The sequence below is a fragment of the Eptesicus fuscus genome, chromosome 17 (assembly GCF_027574615.1).
Source record: "Eptesicus fuscus isolate TK198812 chromosome 17, DD_ASM_mEF_20220401, whole genome shotgun sequence".
Classification (NCBI taxonomy): domain Eukaryota; kingdom Metazoa; phylum Chordata; class Mammalia; order Chiroptera; family Vespertilionidae; genus Eptesicus; species Eptesicus fuscus.
In genome coordinates, this window is record NC_072489.1 from 25714611 (window position 1) to 25727954 (window position 13344).

The following is a 13344-nucleotide window of genomic DNA, read 5'->3' on the forward strand; positions in this document are numbered from 1 at the left end:
GTGTGTAGGAGGCAGCCAATCAATGATTCTCTCTCATCATTGATATTTCTATCTATCTCTCCCTCTCTCTTCCTCTCTGAAATCAATGAAAATATATTTTAAAAAACATAAGAAATTATTCACTATATTGATTTAATCATCCAATAACGGTTAAAAACCCCCAGTTTGAAAACTCTATGTATATGAAGAAAGTACTTAACGCCAGGCAATGGTTAAGAGGGAGGGATTTGAGGAATAAGCCATAGAGCCCTATGCGCCACAAAACCCTTCAGATTCATCTAGTTTGCTCCCCTCCACTGGGCAATAACTCTGTTTTGGCATTCACTTCTAATTGAGTGCCATGATGAGGTAGCAATCTCTTTTGGTTATACATTTTCAGTCCTGGGCGTTTGGTGGGGAAGAGGTTGGATCAATGCATATCCAAGGGTAACTTGGTCAGCTTACACATACATCAGCTTCTCACCCCCAAAAAACTGCTCTAAGAATATCCACACCCAGCCCTGGCGGGTGTGGCTCAGTTGTTTGGGCATCATCCCATGCACCAAAAGGTTGCTGGTTCAATTCCTGGTCAAGGGCACATACCCAGGTTGTGAGCTTGATCCCCAATAGGAGGGTGCAGGAGGCAGCAATTGATGTTTGTCCCTCTCCCATTCTCTCTGTCTCTAAAAATCAATAAAAATATTTTTAAAATATCCACCCCCATAGGCCTTATAATTACTCCTGATTTCTGAAGCAAACGAGCAGGCGATGATTATTCCTAAGCAATGAGGAGTGAGACAAGAGCAGAACCTGAAAGATCCGCCCCAATCTATACTTCACTGCTGCTTTCCGGTTGCCTTGGTTCAAAGGGCATTCTTGACACCTCCCACACCAATTCCCCACAGCCTTCAGTGTCCCTGGAATTTCTCACAGTTTTTATGATATTTTCTCAGATCAATAATTCTTTCCCTTCCAGTGTCTCTAGAGTGGATTATGTGTGGAAAAACCAAGCAGCCTTATGTTGGGCCTTTTCAGGATACTTCAAAATACACAGACTTCAAAAGTCCTACTTTTTCATGGCAAAGGCCTCAGTGACCAATCTGAGATGGGTCTGTCTCAGAATAGGAATCAGGGTGATTGAAAGAAAATATATAGTTTCACTTTTTTTCAAGACAGCCTTTGCACTTGCTATCTCCTGTGTTGCCCGGGTGGCATTTATTCTGGCAAGTTCCAGGTTAGGCTTCAATGATGCAGTGCAGCAGGGTTTGCACAATGAAAGCCAAACGGGAATTCAGTCACAAAGCACTGGGAGTGCAGTCGATCAGAATAGCCCAGGGGGAAAAAAGTCTTTGCATCTGTCTGAACCATGTGGCTCATTAAAAATAATTTAGGTCACTGCCTTTTTGGGGGGTACATCATGGCCCATTTGTGAGAATAATTATACACTGGGGTTATCCAGCACCCAGATGAGGTGGGCTTCTAACTCCGGAATAAGATATGAAGCTTCAAAAATTACCACTCCCTCCAGAAGTACTCCACATCTGGAATGAGAATCACCTTCTTATAACATTGTGAATATTCAATAAATCATCTCTTGAGTGAGTGGATGATGAGTGTGACATAAGAAAGCTAAATTTGGTGTAAGTTCAGAGCATAAAATTCTGTGAGTGTAGTGCAGGAGAGAATACTGGGAACCTAAAATAACTTAGTTTGTGAGTGTGTATGTGTCTCTGTGTATGTGTAGTCACACACATATGTGTACATATGAGATAACTAAAATGTGCTTTTCATGCAGCAGGGCCTCTATCAGTAGTTGCCAAACAGGAATACTTATAAAAATTTTTTAAAATTAGTTATTGGTGTGACATTGGTTAATAAGATTATGTAAATGTCAAGTGTACAGTTCTATGATGCATCATCTATATATTGCATTGTATGTATAGATGTTCAAGTCTTCTTCCATATATTTGACTCCCTTTACCTTTTCTTACCTCCCTTATCCCTTTGTCCTTCTGGTAACCACCATGCTAATATATGTGTGTTTTTTTCTATTTATTTTGTTTGTTCATTTGTTGCTGTTTTATATCCCATAAATGAGTGAAATCATATGGTTCTTGTCTTTTCCATCTGACTTATTTAGCTTAGCATAATATTCTCAAGGTCTATCCATGTTGTTGCAAGTGGCAGTATTTCATCCTTTCTTATGACTGAGTAGTATTCCATAGTATATATGTAGCACATCTTCTTTATCTAATCATCCATTGAAGGACACTTAAGTTGTTTCCATGTCTTGGCCACTGTGAATAATGCTGCAGTGAACATAGGAGTGCATATATCTTTACAAATAAAGATTTTCAATTTGGGGGAATAGATACCCAGAAGAGGGATTACTGGGTCATATCCTACCTAATAATAGGGTAATATGCAAATTGACCGCACCTTTGCTACATCCACAAGCCACGCCCACCAACCACGCCCACCAGGAAACCGTTGCAGAGACGTTGGGGTGCAGCCGAGCCCAAGGCCAGGAAAGCCTCGGGCGGAGGCTTTCCCAGCCTTGGGCATCAGCAGGGAGCCTGCACGGATTGCAGGCAACGACCAGGGGGTCGGCTCCTACGATCCGTAGCAGGGAGGCTGGGGTGCAGCAGAGCCAAGGCTGCCGCCCGGGGCCAAGCCCCGACCCTGAAAGAAGGCAGAAGGCGATGGCCACAGCCAAGGCCTGAGTTCCCGGTGCCGGCAGAAAACTGGTGCAGGCAGCCAGGTGAATGAAGGTCTATTGCACGAATCTTCATGCAAACGGGCTGCTAGTAGTAGCTATATTCTTAATTTTTTGAGGAACCTCCATACTGATTTCTATAGTGGCTGTACCAATTTATATTCCCACAACCTTTCCAACACTTGCTATTTTTTGTCCTGTTGATAACAGGCATTCTAACAGGTGTGACGTGATATCTCATTGTGGTTTTGATTTGCATTTCACTTATAGCTAATTTTACTGATAAAATTGTAACACAATTTTTGCCTGGGTCAGTCTAGCTTTTTTGCCTCGATTTTGGGGACTCCAGTTAACAAATGAATAACTCAAATCAAAGCATAATTTAATACAATGTTTGCCACTATATTATTTGTGGAATGCTTTAAAAAAGACTTCCATGGTGCATTATTTTTTTATAGTTGATGTAATAACGCACCTTAAACTTATTGGTTTAAAACAACACAAATTTATTGTTTAACTGTTCTGGAGGTCAGAAATCTGATGCAACCCACTGGGCTTCAATCAAAGTGTGAGCAGGTCTGAGTTCCTTCTGGAGGCCAGAAAGGACTATTTATTTCCTTTCTTTTATCAGCTTTTGGAGTCTGCCAACATTCTTGGACTCTCTATCCTCTTCCATCTTCAAAACCAGCAATTTCCAGTGGACTCATTTTCATGCTGCATCACCACACACACTCCTACCACCTGTTTTCACTCACAAGGACCCTTGTGATTACCTGGGCCTACCTAGATAATTCAGGATAATTGTCCCCATCTTAAAGCCAGCTGAATAGCAACTTTAATTACATCTGCAATTTTAATTCCCTTTGCCACCCAATGTAACATCTTTGCAGATTTGGGGAATTAGGATGTGGACATCTAGCAGGAGAGGCATTATTCAGGGTACCATCCAGAGTCATACTTCATCTTAGAGAGTCTTAGAAATTACAGTGCACATTAGCATAATGAACCATAAACACCACTGACTAATGTGATTGTTCTAACTGTACCCTACACAAGGGTACCCGGGGGGGAGGGGCAAGTAAAAAGAGAAAGTCCTGGCTAAGCACCATCACATGACCTCTACTAGATAATAAAACATGTACAAAGCCACAATAACTAAGAGTGTGGTACCATAGAATAATGGGACATAATAGAAAGTCTGAAAATAGATCCATGTATTTTAAAAATTTAACATAGTTTCCAATTTTCATGTGACACATTTTTCTGTACTTTGTGCACTAACCTTTCTAAGTCAGCCAATTTTAGGTTTTTATATATAGGCTAATGAGCAACTGTTTTGATCTAGAGCACCTCTGGCTCAGTATAATTTTGAAAACATTGTCTCCCCATGTACAGATATACACTATAGTTCTGAATTTGAAATGGAGGCATCAGTATTACCTATCAATTTATCATTTAGTAAAATACATATTTCCTAGATAGGTCCTCTGAAAAAAAAAAAGGCAAGGGACAATGGTAAACTCAGTTGAGTTCCATCAGCACCCAGAAAGGGTCTTGAAATATTTTTCACCTAAAGAAACCAAGGATTTTAGGAAAATGACTGAATTTTGGATCTGGTTTAGAAAATGTATAAGGAAAACTTTAGTATGTTTTTCTAATTGGTTATCATTTTGGAAAACAGTCAATTTTATCCTTTATTTATACCCAACTTAGGTCTATACGGATTAAATATTCAAATATTGAAAATAAAATCATAAAAGTAATTATAATAGAAAATATTGATGAATGCTTATAACCCCTGTAAGGAACAACTTGCTCTTGTGACATTAAGCCAGAAACTACATAAAAAGTTACACCAACATATAACAAAGACCTCCTTTCTTCCAGTTAATGACCAATATTTAAAATATTTTATTTAAATACTAGAGGCCCGGTGCATGAAATTCATGCATGGGGGGGTCCCCTCAGCTCAGCCTGCACCCTCTCCAATTGGGACCCCTTGGGGAATGTCCGACTGCCGGTTTAGGCCCAATCCCAAGGATTGGGCCTAAACCGGCAGTCGGACATCCCTCTCACAATCCTGGACTGCTGGCTCCTAATCGCTCACCTGCCTGCCTGCCTGGTCACCCCTAACTGCCGCCCCCTCCCCCCCCCGCCGGCCTGATCACCCCTCACTGCCTCTGTGTGCCAGCCTGATTGCCCCTAACTGCCCCCCCTGCTGGCCTGGTTGCCCCTAACTGCCTCCTGCTGCCAGCCAGGTCACCCACAACTGCCCCCCTTTGCCAGCCTGGTCGCCCCTAACTGCCCCCCCACCAGCCTAGTCACCTCTCACTGCCCCCCTGCCAGCCTAATCGCCCCCAACTGCCACCACTGCTGGCCTGGTCGCCCCCAACTGCACCTCCCCACTGGCCTGGTCGTCCCTAACTGCCCCTCCTGCTGGCCTGGTCACCTCTTACTGCCCCCCCTGCCAGCCTAATTGCCCCCAACTGGCCCCCCTGCCGGCCTGGTCGCCCCACACAGCCTGCTTGTTCAGTCATTTGGTCATCTCTCACTAACCTCCCTGCAGGCCTGGTCATAGGCAGCCATCTTGTGAGGGCATGAGGGTCAATTTGCATATTACCTCTTTATTATATAGGATTTAAAACTCAAATATTTAAAATACACTGTTATTAGTTAATATTCTTAATACAGTAAGAGCATTTATGAATAGATAAAAAATTATTTTTCTTCTGAGAGAAAAATGGACTAGACACATGAATAAAAGATGCAGTTAAAAAATACAAATCACCAACATACACATGAAAAAAATTCACACAGACTTGCTAGTAATGAAATAAATGTAAATTAATACAAAGATGAGATGACACTTTCTCATCTATCAAATTGGCAAAGATAAAGGGCTTGATTGGGCAAGGGTGTGGTTTTGCCACTCTACTACTGCATACTGCTGGGAGAAATTGGCACAACCTCTCTCAAAGCAGTTTGGCTATAGTGAGACCCTTAACATTTGTATAACCTTTAATGTAAAAATGTTTTCCTCTAGAAATTTATTTTAAGAAATAATAAAATAAGTACGAAAACACTAACATAAATGTTTATGCAGCATTGTTTATAATACCAAAAAAGCTGTAAGCAATCTGAAATCCAAGGATGGGGAACTTACTCAACTCCTTGGTAGATACATACAGATTCCAAAGAGTGTTTTATTAACATAGTAAGATAGCTGCTGTAAAGTGGGAAAAGAAGGGTTCAGAGCAATTTATATTCTGTCATCCCATTTTATTCCTTTACATATATATTTAATCTATCTGCATTTTGTATGAGGAATATATATATATATATGTATATATCTATACACAAAAATATGTTTTGTTTCCTATTTATACCTGAAGAGTATCTGGTAAGAACCTATAGTGTAAAATGTGACAATAGGAAAGATCATTCAAGCATTGCAATGCCTGTTCATGTTGTGATAAAGTGATCGGTGGAGGAACCACAGCTCCAGAAACAGAGCCCAGAGTGGGCAGTAAATCTGCACAATATAAGCTGACATCTGATTTTAACATATCACAAAGAGAAAAGAAATGTAATACCTTTTGTATTGGGTGGGTAGATTTTTAAGTCCAGAACAACACACACACACACACACACACACACACACACACACACACACTCACACACATGTAACCAGAGCAAAAGAAATTGCCTGTCAAGGCAGCTTGGGGCAGATGATGAGGAAAAACTAATGCCTTCATGCTGATAAACACTAGCACCCAATCACTAAGGGAATTGTTACTCAGTGGTACAACAGGTATCAAGTGCGGGTTGAAATGATCTATTGGGTAAAATAAAACATCCTAGAGAAATTAATTTTACCCATTTCTATTTATCTTTTTAAAAGATGAGGATAGTAGAAAATTTAAGATTAAATCTGTGGCATGCATTATATTTTTGTTGGTCAGTGCTAATGTACACTGTAATAACAATCTGATTATGTCATACTGCTGCTCACAATCTTTCAATAATTTTGTTACTCTAAGGATAAAGACCAATATCCTTAACATGCCTTTAATGTTCCTAAGGAATCTTACCCCTGCTTGCCTCCCCATTTCTACTGCCTCCCAATCTTCCACTTGATTTCTGAGTACCAGCCAGTTGCCTTTTTCAAGTCCTTCAACACAGGATTTTTCTAACTACAGATTGAGGCTTAATAGTATGTCATAAGAACAGCATTAAAAATAAATAGAATAGAGTAGAAAAGAAAGTACATCACAAGCCAAAGGATAAATATTACTTCATGTAAACACTATTTTGTGTTGTTTACTGGGTTATGCTGTAAAATACATTGCTTACTGAAGTAAACATGTTGGAGAAGCAATGCTCAAACCCAGGGTTTCTCAACTTTGGCACTATTGACATTTTGGGTGGGTAATTCTGTGGAGAGCTGCCCTGTTCTTTACAGGATGTTTAACAGACTCTGTGGCCTCTATCCACTAGATGCCACTAGCACATTCCTCCTCCATTAGTCAACTCAAAATAACTCTAGACCTCACCAAGTGCCCAGCTGAGAACTGTTGCTCTGAGTCTAACCCATCATGTTTGATCTCAGAACAAAGCTTTCCCCCTTATGGAAAAGCACTTTTCACCTGTCATCTTCTGGTAATGCGGCTCAAGGCCCTCACCTTGGGAAAGTCTTTCCTGAGGCCTCTAGGTAGGTCTCATCTTTCTATTATATGTTCTCATAAAATCATGTGCTATATTTCAAGCCCTTATCAATTTATAATTTCCCATTTACTTCTGTGATTATTTGATTAATAGCTGCCTCATCATAGGCTGTTGGTTCCACGAAGTCAGGGATTGTGTCTGATTTTGCCTACAATACAATGCTAACTAAATGTTCAGTGTATTTGACTCCATGCTAGATGCTAGGTGTATATGTGGTAGCCGAAAAAGCAAATTTCCTGCCCTTGAATGATCTACAGTCTTGTTGAGGAGACCAAAAATACAGAACCAGACCAATATTTAAGTACAAATTCAAAATGGAAATGATGCTAAAATAAAGATGTGTTTTGAGTTGGGAAGAACAATCTAGATAGAGTTGTCAGGAGAAGGAAGCACTAAGGATGGGAATACTAAATAAAATTTGAAGTATTAGAAGGATACCACTACATAAAAGCAGGAAAAGAACATTCCAAGAACAAGTATCATCTTACTTAACAGTTTATAACATGTTTTTAGCAGGGTTTTAAATGATCATTCTGTGCTGAAGAAACTGCATCAGAGGACATTGAAAGAAAATAAGGGAAGCCCCTTAGCAAGTCATTCCATCCAAATAGGAGATCATTGGTGGCTTGGACTAGGGGTTGTAGTGGAAAAGGAAAGAAGTGTATGAAATATAAGTATTTACTAAGTATCTAGTATGCCAAATGTCAGATTTGACAGACTAGGTCCTTAGTATATATTTGTTGATTGACTATTTACTGTATAAATTCAACATTTAATAATATAGTTAGATCAAAGCTTTAAGAAATTAGGACACTGTTGGAGTAAGTTTTGAACCATTGACTTCTATTTTTGGTGCCATATCTGCCTGCTAAAGTTCAGTTCGAATTCCATATTGCCTCCGAATAATTGCCCTATAGTCTCAGGCAAATTAATCTCTGTTTCCACGGCTATATTCTCATAGCAAATGCTTTCTATCTCCATTGTAGCATTTATCATTGTCAACCTTAGATAAGATATTTATGTGTTCATCTTCCCAACTATGCCATGGGTGCAGTGAAGTCTGATAACTTTTAACATCTGAACTCTGATACAATAGACTGCACATAGGAGGCATTAAATAATGTTGGTTGAATGGAATGAACCCTATGAAAAATTACTTGGGAAAAAGTCAGTCTTTGAAAATTTTGCTTTGATGACTCCTTCAGTCAGAAATAATTTTCCAATGAACAGGAAATTATTTCTACTTCTTATTTCAAGTTAAAGTTTGCTTTGAAAAAGCCGTGTTTTAAAACATGTCTTAATCCCAGACATACCAAAGGCGGGTCTCACTATTACAAACAGATTTTGATGATTCATTTTGCCATGAGAGCTAAGGAAAGATATATTTTCAATAGTCAATGATGATTAGCTAGGCATGGGATTGCTGGGTCATAGGGTAAGGTATGTTTAACTCTATAAGAGTTTAAATGACCTAATCTTTTCCCAAGGATAGTTACTATTTTATGCTCTCATCAGCCATGTATGAAAGTGCCTGTTTATCTACATCTTTGTTAACTTTTGCTATGCCAGTCATTTTAATTTCAGCCACTTTACTGATTATAGAATGGTATCTCATTGAGGTTTTAATTTGAAGTTTCCTGATGACTAATGATGTTGAACACTGTCATAACCTTATTAGCCATTCATTTATCTTTTCCCTTTGAAGTGTCTGAGTCTTTCACTGAAATAAAAATTATTTTCCAGATTTGAGATATAATTGATGTATAATATTGTGCAAGTTTAAGCTATACAACATGATGATTTGATACACATATGTATCCATTCATCCATCAGAGGTTGTTTCCATATCTTGGCTATTATGAATGATGCTGCAATGAACATAGGGATGCAGATATCTCTTCAGGATAGTGATTTTATTTCTTTCATATGTAAACCCAGAAGTAGGATTGCTGAATCCCATGGTAGTTCTATTTTTAAATTTTTTGGCAAAACTCCATCCTGTTTTTATAGTAGCTGTACCAAGTTACAATCCCACCAATAGTACGGCAGCCTTTTTTATACATTCCTCACCAGCACTTATCTTTTTTTGAGAATAGCCATTTAACAAGTGTAAAGTGATATATCACTGTGGTTTTGATTTGCATTTCCCTGATGTTTAGCAATGTTGAACAGGTTTTCATGCATTTTTTAATTTTTTTAATCCTCACCCAAGGATATTTTTTTTCCTTGATATTTTTAGAGAGAGTGGAAGGGAGGGAAAGAAGGGGGGAGATAGAGAGGTAGAGAGAGAGAGAGGTAGAGAGAGAGAGAGAGAGAGAGAGAGAGAGAGAGAGAGAGAGAGAGATGAGAGCGACACATCAATTGGCTGCCTCCTGAACATAAGACCTGAAACCATAAGACACCTAGAAGAACACATAGGGTGAAAGCTCCTTGACAGTATTCTTGTACAGTTACTATAAAAACAGTACGGTGTTTGACCCCTGTCTAGGCTGGGGATTAAACCTGCAACCCAGGTATGTGCCCTTGACTGGGAATTGAACCTGTGAATCTTGGGCTGGTGGGTTGATGCTCTAACCACTGACCTGAGGACATGTTTCCATGAATTTTTTGGCCACGTATATACCTTCTTTGGAGAATTGTTCTTTTGTTTGTTTGTGTTTGTTTTTTTAATTTTTTAAAAATATATTTTATTGATTTTTTACAGAGAGGAAGGGAGAGGGATAGAGAGTTAGAAATATCGATGAGAGAGACACATCGATCAGCTGCCTCCTGCACACCTCCTACTGGGGATGTGCCCGCAACCAAGGTACATGCCCTTGACCAGAATCGAACCTAGAACATTTCAGTCTGCAGGCCGACGCTCTATCCACTGAGCCAAACTGGTTAGGGCTGAAGAATTGTTTATTCAGGTTCTTCTTTCATTTTATAATCAGATTATTTGGTTTTTGCTATTGAGTTATATGAGCTCCTTATATATTTTGGATATTAACCCTTTTTCACATATATGATTTGTATATATTTTCTCCCATTCTGTAGGTTGGCTTTTTTCTTTTATTGATGGTTTACTTTGCTGTACAGAAGCTTTTCAGTTTGATGTAGTCCCACTCGTTTATTTTTGCTTTTGTTGCTGATTTCACATCCATGAAATCATTGCCAAGAACAATGTCAAGGACTTTTCCCCTATGTGTTCTTCTAGGTGTTTTATGGCTTCAGGTCTTATGTTTAAGTCCTTAATCCATTTAGAGTTCATTTTTGTGAGTGGTGTATGACAGAGGTCCAATTTCATTATTTTCCATTGGATATCCTTTGCTGATTTTTTGAAAAGTTATGTTGCATGCCTTTTTATTATTATAGACATATGCATTTTCTAGATATATGTACTCTAACTACTTTCCCTCAGAATGTGATTTACCTATTCATTTTTTAAAATAATATTTTTATTTTTCAATTACAGTTGACATACAATATTATATTAGTTTCAGGTGTACAACTTAGTGATTAGACATTTATAAAACTTACAAACTGATCACCCCAATAAGTATAGTACCGATATGATACCATACATAGTTATTACAATATTAGAGGCCCGATGCATGAAATTTCATGCAAGAGTAGGCCTTCCTTCCCCCGGCTGCCAGCACTGGATTTCCTCAGGCACCCAGGACCTGGGCTTCCCTCCTCCAGCTGCTGGCAGGCACCCAGCACCCGAGTTTCCCTCCCTCTGGCCGCCCACAGGCACCGGGGACCCGGGCCAGCTTCCCCCAGGCCGGGTCCCAGTTTTGTCAGGAAGGACATCCAGAATGACGTCTGGAAGACGTCTAGTCTATCCAGTATAATTAGCATATTACCCTTTTATTGGTATAGATTATTGACTATATTCCCTATGCTATATTTTACATCCCTATGACTGTTCTTATAACTGGCAATTGTACATTTTAATCCTGCCCCCTTTTCACCTATGTCCCCAACCTTCTTTCAATCTGGCAGCTATCAAAATGTTCTCTGTATCCTTGAGTTTGTTTCTGTTGTGTTTGTTCATTTATTTTATTTTTTAGATTCCACATGTGAGGTCACATGGTAATTTGTCTTTCTCTGTCTGACTGACTTCACTTCTCTTTCTGGCACTAGAATCCTGGGCTAAGGAGCCCAGTGTGGGGCTGGGACCCCTCCATCCTCAGGGTGAACCTGCTGATTCTCAACCACCACATTGGGTTGTGGAAGCAGCCTATTTGGCATCTCTGACCCTCCTACCAGTCTCACCGTGACGTTTTGTGTATATCCTTAGTTATAGGGCTTCTGTTCAGCTAGTTTTCAGGCAATTCTCAATGATGGTTTTTCTGTAGTTTAGTTGTAATGTTGATGTGGTCATGGAAGGAGGCAAGCAAAGTGTTTACCTACTCTGCCATCGTGACTAAAAGTCTACCTGTTCACTTTCTTAATGGTTGTTTTTAATGAGCAGAGGTTTTTCATTTTGATAAAGCTCAATTGCACAAGTTTTTCCTCTTTATGTTTAATGTTTTCTGTGGCCTGTCTAAGAAATTTTTGTTGACTCCAATTTATAGAGATATTATTCTGTTTACTTCTGGAAACTTTATGATTGTAGCTTTTGTGTTTAAGTATATGATGCACATGAAATTATTTTCTGTATGTGATGTGTTGTAGAAATAGTTGATTTTTTCCTTATGGATACCCAGATTTCTCATAACTATTTGCTGAAAAGACTTTTCTTTCCCTATTCAACTGTTGTGGTGTTTTTGTAAAAGTTTAATTAATCACAAATAAGTGAGTGAATTTATGGAATATATATTCTGTTATTTTGATCTATTTGTCTATGCTTAATTCAATACCACATAGACTTGATTACTGCAGTATCATCAGAAATGTTGCAATCAAGTATACACAATTCATTTAACTTTGCTCCTCTTTTAAAAAATTGTTTTGGCCATTCTAGGTCTTTTGCATTTCTGTATACATTTTATAATCTGCTTGATAATATCTAAAGCAAATTCTTGAAAGGATTTTGAATGAAATTGTGTTGAATATTTAGATTAACTTGGGGAGAATTTACATCTTAATGATATTGAGTCTTGCAATTCATGAACATGATGTATCTTACCATTTACTTAGATCTGCTTTAATTTTCTTCAAAAATGTTATGTAGTTTTCACTGTAGAAGTCATATTTTTAAATTTTTGACAAAGCACTTTTAATGCTACTATTCATAAAATTTACCTATTTATACTAATAACAGAGGAATATGCAAATTACCTGGGACACCATCATGTCATGACTGCTCAGCAGGTGGCATGCACAGCAGGAGCGGGTGGGCGGGGACTGCTATCACCAAGAGGGCCGCCACACAGCCTGGCCCAGGGGTAGCCCCTGGTGGAGGCGTGAACAGGTCTGTTGCATGGCCTGGCCTTGGGGCAGCCCCCCGGCGGAGTCGCACGGAGGCCTGCCCAGCGCTGACGTGGTGCTGCCTGTTTGCGTCCCTGCCCAGTGCTGACGTGGTGCTGCCTGCATGTGTCCCTGCCCAGCGTGGACGTGCTGCTGCGGGAGGGGAGCGGGGGGTGTCTTGATGGGTGTGTAGCCAGCCGGGTCTGGGTCTTGCCCAGTCGGGGTGGGCCTGGTGGGTCTGGGTCTCAAATGATTTCTCAGGGTGCACAGGTGTGCAGGGACTTGACGCTGAGTCCTGCGGCATGCCCCAGACTCTGACAGGAGGGGGATTTTCATATACATTTTATTAATTTTCTTTCATCTCTGACATTTCTATTATAGAGAAAGGGCAAATAGCAATATTAAAATATTTCCTCTAATTAATTCCCTTTTAATGTGCACAAATTTCATGCATCGGGCCACTAGTTGTCTTTATAAAAGTTATTTCTGTTGAGATGACCTGTCTTTCATTCCTGATATTGATAACT